We start from the raw sequence: 8,340 nt of genomic DNA on the forward strand, positions 1-8,340 counted from the left end.
AGAGAGAGAGAGAGAGAGTAATTAGACCTATAACATGACTTTGAAAGTAAAAGTGTAACTATTATAGCATCACTCATAATGAAGCTTCATGGCCAACAACATGATTGTGGTTATGAACAGATATCAATCTAATTTTACAACACATTATCATTTCAACAAGGCAATTTTCTCTGCCTGATTTTAACAGGAAGCTGGATATCTGAAGAGAATAAGACACTTACGTAAAATATTAGGACTGTGAACGTAAACGTAGGTGCAGTTTACCTACATGAGTGCATTTTCAAAGACTTCAGATTTCAGCATTAATTTTGTTTTTTTATGTCTTAGGGTTAACGTTCCATTTCCTGAGCTCCAGTAATATGAAGGGAGAAAAGGAAATTGTTTTTACCTTGGCTAAAATGTTGTTTTATGGTATTTTTATAAAGCTAAGTCCATAGGAAGTTGGTGTTTATGTTAGAATATCCGTATTATCCTCTGCGTCTGAGTCTTGTGGTGCGTCTTTGTCTTGAATTCAGATCATCTTCCGAGTGTCTCTGTCCAGGATGTCGCTCTGCATCTGCGCGTTAACGCGCATACACACATCCGTATGTTAATACCTGTGTAAAAGGGCTCTGAACGTTTGTGTGTGAGCATTACAGGATTATGGCAGCCTCATCCCTCATTCGTCTCCCGGGCCTGACCCTTTTAAACAGCGCTTTATCTTTCTCTGGGAATCCCTCCATCCATCTCTTGCTGCTCATCAATCTTTTATTTATTTATATTTTTTCCTTTCATCCATATCTCTCTCTCACAGCCCCAACACTAAGGGAGGAGGGCGAGATGGAAACTTACGCAGGGATACAGAGAGAGATGATCTTGTCTTTTTCAACCTTATTTTTATTCCATCAAGCACACATCCAGCCTCAAAACTCCACAATAACACATCCATCACACGCACACGCACACACACAGAGTATAGAACGCCCTGCGTATCATCTTCTACTATGACGGAAGAAGTAAATAAAATTCAGTTCATAATGAAATAAGAAATCTTTATAGGATGAAACAGAATATGCTGCCACCTTGAGTTTGTGGAAATGTGAAGGATTTGTCCTTAGATTTAATGGTCACTGGACACGTTAATAAATTACTGTTTTCAATGAGATAAAGATAAGTAGAGGGTATCAAAATCTGATATGTAGGATGATTCAGTGATCCTGTGTTTTCTGTTACCTGTGTCACTATTTAAACACATGGACGGATGTCTGAATGGTGCGTCCTGGCAGTGGTTCTTGAACATGAGAGCATCTCCTTGTGCTTCGCCCCTAACCAATCAAAATGCAGCAGTTATGTTAAATCTGGTATAGTGCAATAAAAAAACAATGTATTACTGCACATAAAACATGAAATACTCCATCTTTGCTCAGCAGCAAGTTGGGAATGCCAACTCAGCATTGATTGCACTTGCATTAAAGGAATAGTATAAGCTACTTCAAGGCACAACTGACAGATAAGTTGCATATTTTTATCTGGTTCCCATACACTAATCATAATGTCATGGCTGGCAGTTGTCAGTATTATTTCAAAAACTGTCACTGGTGCTTGTGTTGTGTGTCTGATTTTGTTGAATAAAATATAAGGTCTACTCATCCTTAAAACTACCTTTAGATGAAGTAAAACAGCAAATTCTTTCGTGTGGATTTAACTTTTACCTTTAGACAAAGTACTCAAGAGATGAAAGTCTCCTTTAAGCTTTCATATATTAACAGTTTGTGAGGAAACAACTGACGGAAATGATTTCTGATCCAGAATCTGTTTCTTCACTTGTCTGGTTTTGGGTCACAGAGGTAGCAGATCCAGATTGATTTGAAGGATCCCAAGGCGTCCCCCGATCAAGAGAGATCCCTTGTCTATAATCCAACATACCTTAAAAAGCTGAATTGTCATTCTCAGCATGCAGTCAACTTTTACACGGTCCTGCTAATGACCTAATTATTTGTTTCCTGTGTGTTGTATCAAAAGTTGCACATCTGCTCTTGAGGACTGGAGTGTGACAATCATGCTTTAGTTGGAGTTACTCAAATTATCTCTACAGTAAAGCAGTGTCTGGGGGACAACATGGCTCAGTTCAGATCTTCCTGATCCATGTTGTTTATTATGATGAGTAAGATGTGAAACATAGAAGAATAATCCAATAAAGGGAGAGATTTCCCTTTTGTTTCTGGTCTTTCTTCAGTGCCTCAGGCTACATGAAGGCTCTAATTACTGCAGAAAACCCCCCAGTTCCTCCATGTGTGGTGCCATGCTGACATCACCCCTGAACAAGCCACCCAGCTTTGTAAACTCCTTCACTCCATGCTGTAGACGATCCCCCAAACTGGACGGAGCAGCTCACTCTGTTCTGCTAGAAAAACCGTGTCCTCGGATTATAGAGGAAATGACTCATCCTGACTGCTGCGCTCGGCAGCAAACTGCAAACCTGTAATCTAGATCTTTCTGAGAGGATAAATCTTATTTGTTTGTATTGATCAAAATGTTTAATATTGTTAAGAAATATTGCATTCCAAGTTGTATGATCTCATAATTTACCCTCTACAATCCAAAAGAAACTTAAAAATGTTTGGGTTTCCAGCCAACAACCCATTAATTGGACAATGATGTTTGGACAAATCAGTGCCCTGTGCAGTGTATGTAAAGGTTGGATTTATGTTAGTCGTCTTAAAGCTTTGGTCACCATATAATGACTGAATGACATTAATGACTGAAGTTAGTTTGTGACTTTGAAGGAGAAATGCTTTTTGTCTTTGACTTTACATTTTTGCTCATTGTGCAAACTTTAGGTTAACATTTTACCAAAAATACTCATTATTTTCATTTGTAATAAGTGTAAGCAATGGTTCAATGGTAACACTTCTCTGAATGTGTCTGTCCAGTTTTTATCAAACTTGTAGAGGCTGACAGTATTATAATTTAGACCCTTCATAGCAGTTAAGCCTCTGAGACATCTGCTTAACAGAGCGTAGAGATCGAGGGGAAAAAAAGGCCATCAGACAGACCTACAGACGGGTTACCATGGTTATCAGAGCAAAGAGAAGAGAATGGAAGGTGATGAACGTGAGCTGTGTGTGTGTGTAGGGGGGGGGGGGGTGCGTGCGTGTGTGTGACTGTCATAAAGCTATAGTCAGACAGCCCTTGTGTCCCTCGTCATTCAGCGAATATGAAACATGAATGCTCGTCTTTTCACCACATTTTCCATTTCTCTGTCATCTTGCCTTGCAAAGAGAAGACAAATGCCATTAGCCTCAATTCAATTCATGCGAATATTTCTTTTTTATATATAATTTTGACTTCTCAAAAGTTGTCATGGTACACGTTGCACAGACTTTAGAACCAGCTGGTTGGGCCCACTGTTCTCAAACTGTAGTAAGAATACCACAGGATGTATTTGAGCTGCTGTTGCTGTTGGTAACTATAAGGTAAAGTAGAATAAAAAAAACCAAACATCTAGTTAGTCTGCCCTTTGCTTCTTCAGAATCATCTCAAAGAAAGTGCACTGAAGAAGCATTCAGAATATTCCAGTACAAATGAAAGAATGTGACTGTGAACAAACTCTTTTGGTTTTGGTATTTCATGCCTCTGACGACAGAACTTTCAACTGTGAAAACTTTTTGTTGAAGAGTGAAGAGGAAATACGATCTTGCCTTCTGACTAAAATAAATAAGTAAATAAACTGTCTCCGTAAAAATACATTGATGCCTCAACGTGGCTGAAGTTGATTTTACAAGCTAACCAAGTCTATCTTTCTGTGTCTTTGTTTTGATCAGCCTTGATTAAACATTTAAAAACCAGATGATGGTGGTCTTCCAGTGTTTGGAGGGTTAAATCTGAAAACGTTACTAAACCCAGATCAACTGTGTCTAATGTTCAAGTTCTAAAATAATGATGATTTGCAAATTGACATGGCCTATAGTCAGATATGCTACTACTAGCAATGTAAGATAATAACCTATATCTCTACATTTTGTATTTTCAAAAACTATAACAACATGTTTCCCAAATTAAGTTGGATAAAACCTTATGTGTAAGATTTGATGGCATAAAAATTGTCAATAGTGCAAGTAAACTTTTTTTATTTTTTACTTTTGCTGTTAAGTTGCATATGTCAGGCAGTCGCATTGCATTTTTAGGAAAATGTTTTGGGTGAAATGTCAAACCTTCCAGTTTTGCTAATAATGCTTTCTGTAGGAGCAGGAGAGATGCATCAGTTACTACTGACAGATTAGGAAAATGTAACCATTTGAAAGCCAATGAAGCTAATAATTAAATCAGACAAGTTGTTTCGGTGCATTGAAATGATAATTATTGTTAATGCAGGGCTGCTGTAAGAGGTGGAACCTAGATTATGTGCAAAAATAATAATAAGTGTTATGTAATGTGCTCTTTCTGACTAAGGAAATGTCAAATCTCGACAGGTTAATGTGAAATGAGATACATATTTAGAGAAAGGCATAATTCAAACATGAGCTTTTATTATTTTCACCTCTTAACACAGCCAAACAAAAATCACACCACCATCCTTTGATACATTGATTTATTTTCCCCAGCCAGTCTGACAGAGCAAGACTAACCAGATTTATTAATAAGCTTAAAATATTAGCTTACTCAAATGAAGGTAACATCATTCTTTGAAGCTTTTGCAGTCTACCACGTGTATTACTAAGCAACGTCTTTTCCAGATTTTGAATCAGATCTCAGAATACACAGAATATTGGCTTGATTTCCTGGCATGGTGTTTAGCAGAGCTATAAAAATAAATCCATCGGAGAAAGTATTTTGATCTAGCGTTAAAGTCTCAACTAAAACTGGAGTCTGAATTATCCGTTTGTCCTATGACTAAAAGACAGAATGTCTTTTATTCTCTTTGGGATTAAAAGGCTTAGGTGTGGGTAGAATTTATCTTTAGAAGACGTTAATGCAGATTGTTTGGCTCTTAAGAGCTAAAAATTCAGACCTAAACTGTTCAAATACAAAATATGTCAGCATCAGAATGACGTAAAGAGCAGAGCACACTCTTCTCTGACAGGTGTCTGTAGAGGCTTTACAAATATCAGTTTTAAAATCTTGAGGCACCAAAAAGAAGTCAGAACAGGTAGATGCTGAAAGGTTTGATACAGCATTTAGAAAACAGTTTTTTTGTTGTGGTCGTCATCATCAGTGAAAAAATGTTCTCATCTTGCACTGGTCTTACAATCAGTCTGCCCTGCATGGTCAAATAAAGGTTAAATAAAATAATAAAAACATTTCTTTTTTTTAGATAAGGTCGTGTTTTTTTGTTGTTCCTAACCTCCCACAAACACTGGATGTCCACCAAACACATCTTTATTTCTTTTCATAAAGGATTTTCACATGCAGTCAAATGTGGTTTGCTTGCTGATGCTTGCTTGTCTTTCTTTGTGAGCCAAACAGATTCAGTTAATTCATACTGAGCCATTTACCAATTTGACCAATTTTATCTAAATATTTTGACATTTTTCAGTGGTTAGCGGTAGTGCTAACATCAAAACCAACATTGTTCTGTCATCATCACCTATTTATGAAAAGTTGTGATACCCAAAATGATCAGATTTAGTGATGATCTCATCAATTCTGAGTCTCTATCTTTGAACACACTCTAAAATGTATCCAGTCATTGACCATTAATTATGGAATTTGGAAAATAAAATAAAAGGTTTTGTGAAACATTATCTGTCTGGATACCAATGTTGGACCAACACTGTTGAAAGACTTGGATCTGGCCTGAGTGTGTTCACGATAAGCTGTGGTCAAGTGCGTGAGAATGTGTGTGTGGAAGAGTCTTTTGGTGTCTCAGATGTTCGCAGTACATCAGCATTGACATCTGGCCAAACAGCTGGACCCGTCCGCAAAAACACACTGCAGATAGATTCTGTTTTTTCTTCACTTCAGTTTTCCTGCTGTGTAGATATAAGTTACTATGCTTTCCTATACATGCTAATTAGCCATAACAAATCAGTTTGATCCAAAGCAGGAATTTCTTATGCAGTGTAGTACGCGGTTACGTATGCTTCCCAGCTAAGAAATTTGAACCATGTGTATGTTGAGAATTCCAGTAGATTCAGTCGAAGCATTTCAATCTGGATTTTACAATGGGAACCGAACAGTTGAGCAGCAGTTGGAGTTCAAAACTCTTCCACATCGTCCATGTGCACCTGGGTGGTGATGATGACTGGTATGTGTAAATAATCATCAGCCGGGGACCTGGGCCTTTTTTTCCCACTGGTTACTTGCATTTCATTTTTTTCCCCCTGGCTGAATAAAGATGCTGTGGTTCCATTCAGAAGTTTTAGAGTCCTCATCTTATTCATTTTGGCAACAGAGATTTGGACAAGAATTACACATTAATATTTGGAAATAGAAGAACACATTAAATAGTGAAGGATTGGAACATATTGGACCATTATATTGTCTTGAGTTTGGAGATTAAAAAAAAAAAAAAAAAAAAGGGTTAAATAGTTTTGGTAAGTTTAAGGTTAAGACGAATAGAATTTTGGCTAATTTCTAACAATGGTTTTTACTTATTGCTCTAATGGCACCACTTCAGCAAACCCCTCCTCATGCAGAACATAAAGTGTCTTAAATGTTTTCTCCTTTCTCTCTAGCACCCTAAAATAACCTGTATGCACAAAAGAAGTTCTCAACTTGAGCTTTCATCCTTTAAATAAAAAAATAATGATGATTGTGTTTTTGGCTTAATTGTTTGAGACCAAGAATACTTCAAGTCTTCAGGATAAAATGTCAATTTTACTTGACCCAAATTGGCAAAAATGCAGAAAATTATGAAAATCTGTGCACAGATGCTCTTTGGCACAAATCACTATTATTAATTCTTAAAGTAAGAGCTATGTTTTTAAGTCAGCAAATTATTATAGACTTGTGATCATAATTTTTCTATAAAAGTGGGATATGGCAGTTTTGCTATCTCAACCTGCTCTATAGGGCAAAAGAACATCATATACTTGTTGCCTGTTAGCAACAATTAAATTATGGAAGTATTTTTAACATTACCATCAGACGGTAAATGGCATAAACAGATAGAAATCTACCCAAAAAATGGCCCAGGCATGGAGGTTAGAGTTTTGAACCGAACTCTGATCTAAAGATGGACCTTTGTGCTGGAGAATGCTAAACATTCCTTGTCCCCAGCATTTCATGTTAGTCAGTTTATAATCGCCTGTATTATCTGTTAGCTTGAAATTCCAACAGGAGTTCTTTATTGTTAACACAATCTTAAGCATACATTAAAGCAATTACAAATGTCCTGTAGGTTTGAATTTTAGATTCTGCTCTTGTTTTCTGCACCATAGTCAAAATGTATTTGATCGTTTTCCTTGGCTTCTTGTTTTATTTTGAAACATGGGATTCTTTTTCTGCCTGTGTTTCACAACTGGGTTCAATCAGTAAATGATCTTCACCTGTTCCTAATTGGTTTTTAGTGTTTATCTGGTCAGAATGAGATTACTGTTTGTCCAGTTTCTGGGTCCTTTCAGCAAACGTTTGTTTCCATCTTTCCTACTCTGCTTTGCCTTTAGTTTTGTTCCGATGGGATGAATTAAGAAGGTAGTTTTCATTTCCATTTGAATTGTTTCCTCTCACTTTTCAGCCTGAATTTGGGAAATTTATTTGGAAAATTCTCCAAACATGTACTCTCCATCCAATGCTTTTAAATAAAATAAAATGTAGGATGTGGTTACAGTGGTTGGTAGCGTTACTCTTTGTCTAATACCAGCTAATTCAGCACACCGAATAAAAATCATGTATATCATTTTTCATAGTTAAGTCTTCTGTAACTGATTCAGTCTAGGGGGGTAAATTAAAACAATTGTTTTATGCTGTTAGGGGAAATATAACTCATAAAACCCTTGCCCCCTCTCTGTTCTGTTCTAATTCCTCTTAAACTCTGTAATAGAGAAATGTAGGTGTTATTTGTCTCACTTGGAAAACTGGGTGAGGATAAAATGACATGGTTTTATTTATATGATACGCAAACCCAGCTGTGAAGCAGGATATGCAGGAAAATCCTAATAACAGTAGCATGCTTTTCTTTTGCTCTTATTAGTAATTATCTGACAATACAGCTTCTGTATTCACTGGATTATTTGTTCAAATGTCATATTCATTACTGTACTGTCAGCTGAAACAGTTTTTAGATGACAATGGCATTCTGGAGGTTTTCCAGTCAGGTTTTAAAACTCTTCATAGCACAGAATCTGCTTTAATAAGAGTTTTTAATGACATCCTTCTTGCATGTGATTCTGGTAACCATGTTGTTCTGATTTTACTTGA

General features: G+C 36.7%; 1 protein-coding gene across 1 annotated transcript in view; it reads left to right on the forward strand.

Moving 5' to 3' along the window:
* Positions 1–8,340, forward strand: part of lama2 (laminin, alpha 2) — a 154,763-nt gene that overhangs the window by 25,192 nt on the left and 121,231 nt on the right. The gene's annotated exons all lie outside the window — the stretch shown is intronic.

The sequence above is a fragment of the Poecilia reticulata genome, linkage group LG21 (genome assembly GCF_000633615.1).
Source record: "Poecilia reticulata strain Guanapo linkage group LG21, Guppy_female_1.0+MT, whole genome shotgun sequence".
In the NCBI taxonomy this organism is placed as follows: Eukaryota; Metazoa; Chordata; class Actinopteri; order Cyprinodontiformes; family Poeciliidae; genus Poecilia; species Poecilia reticulata.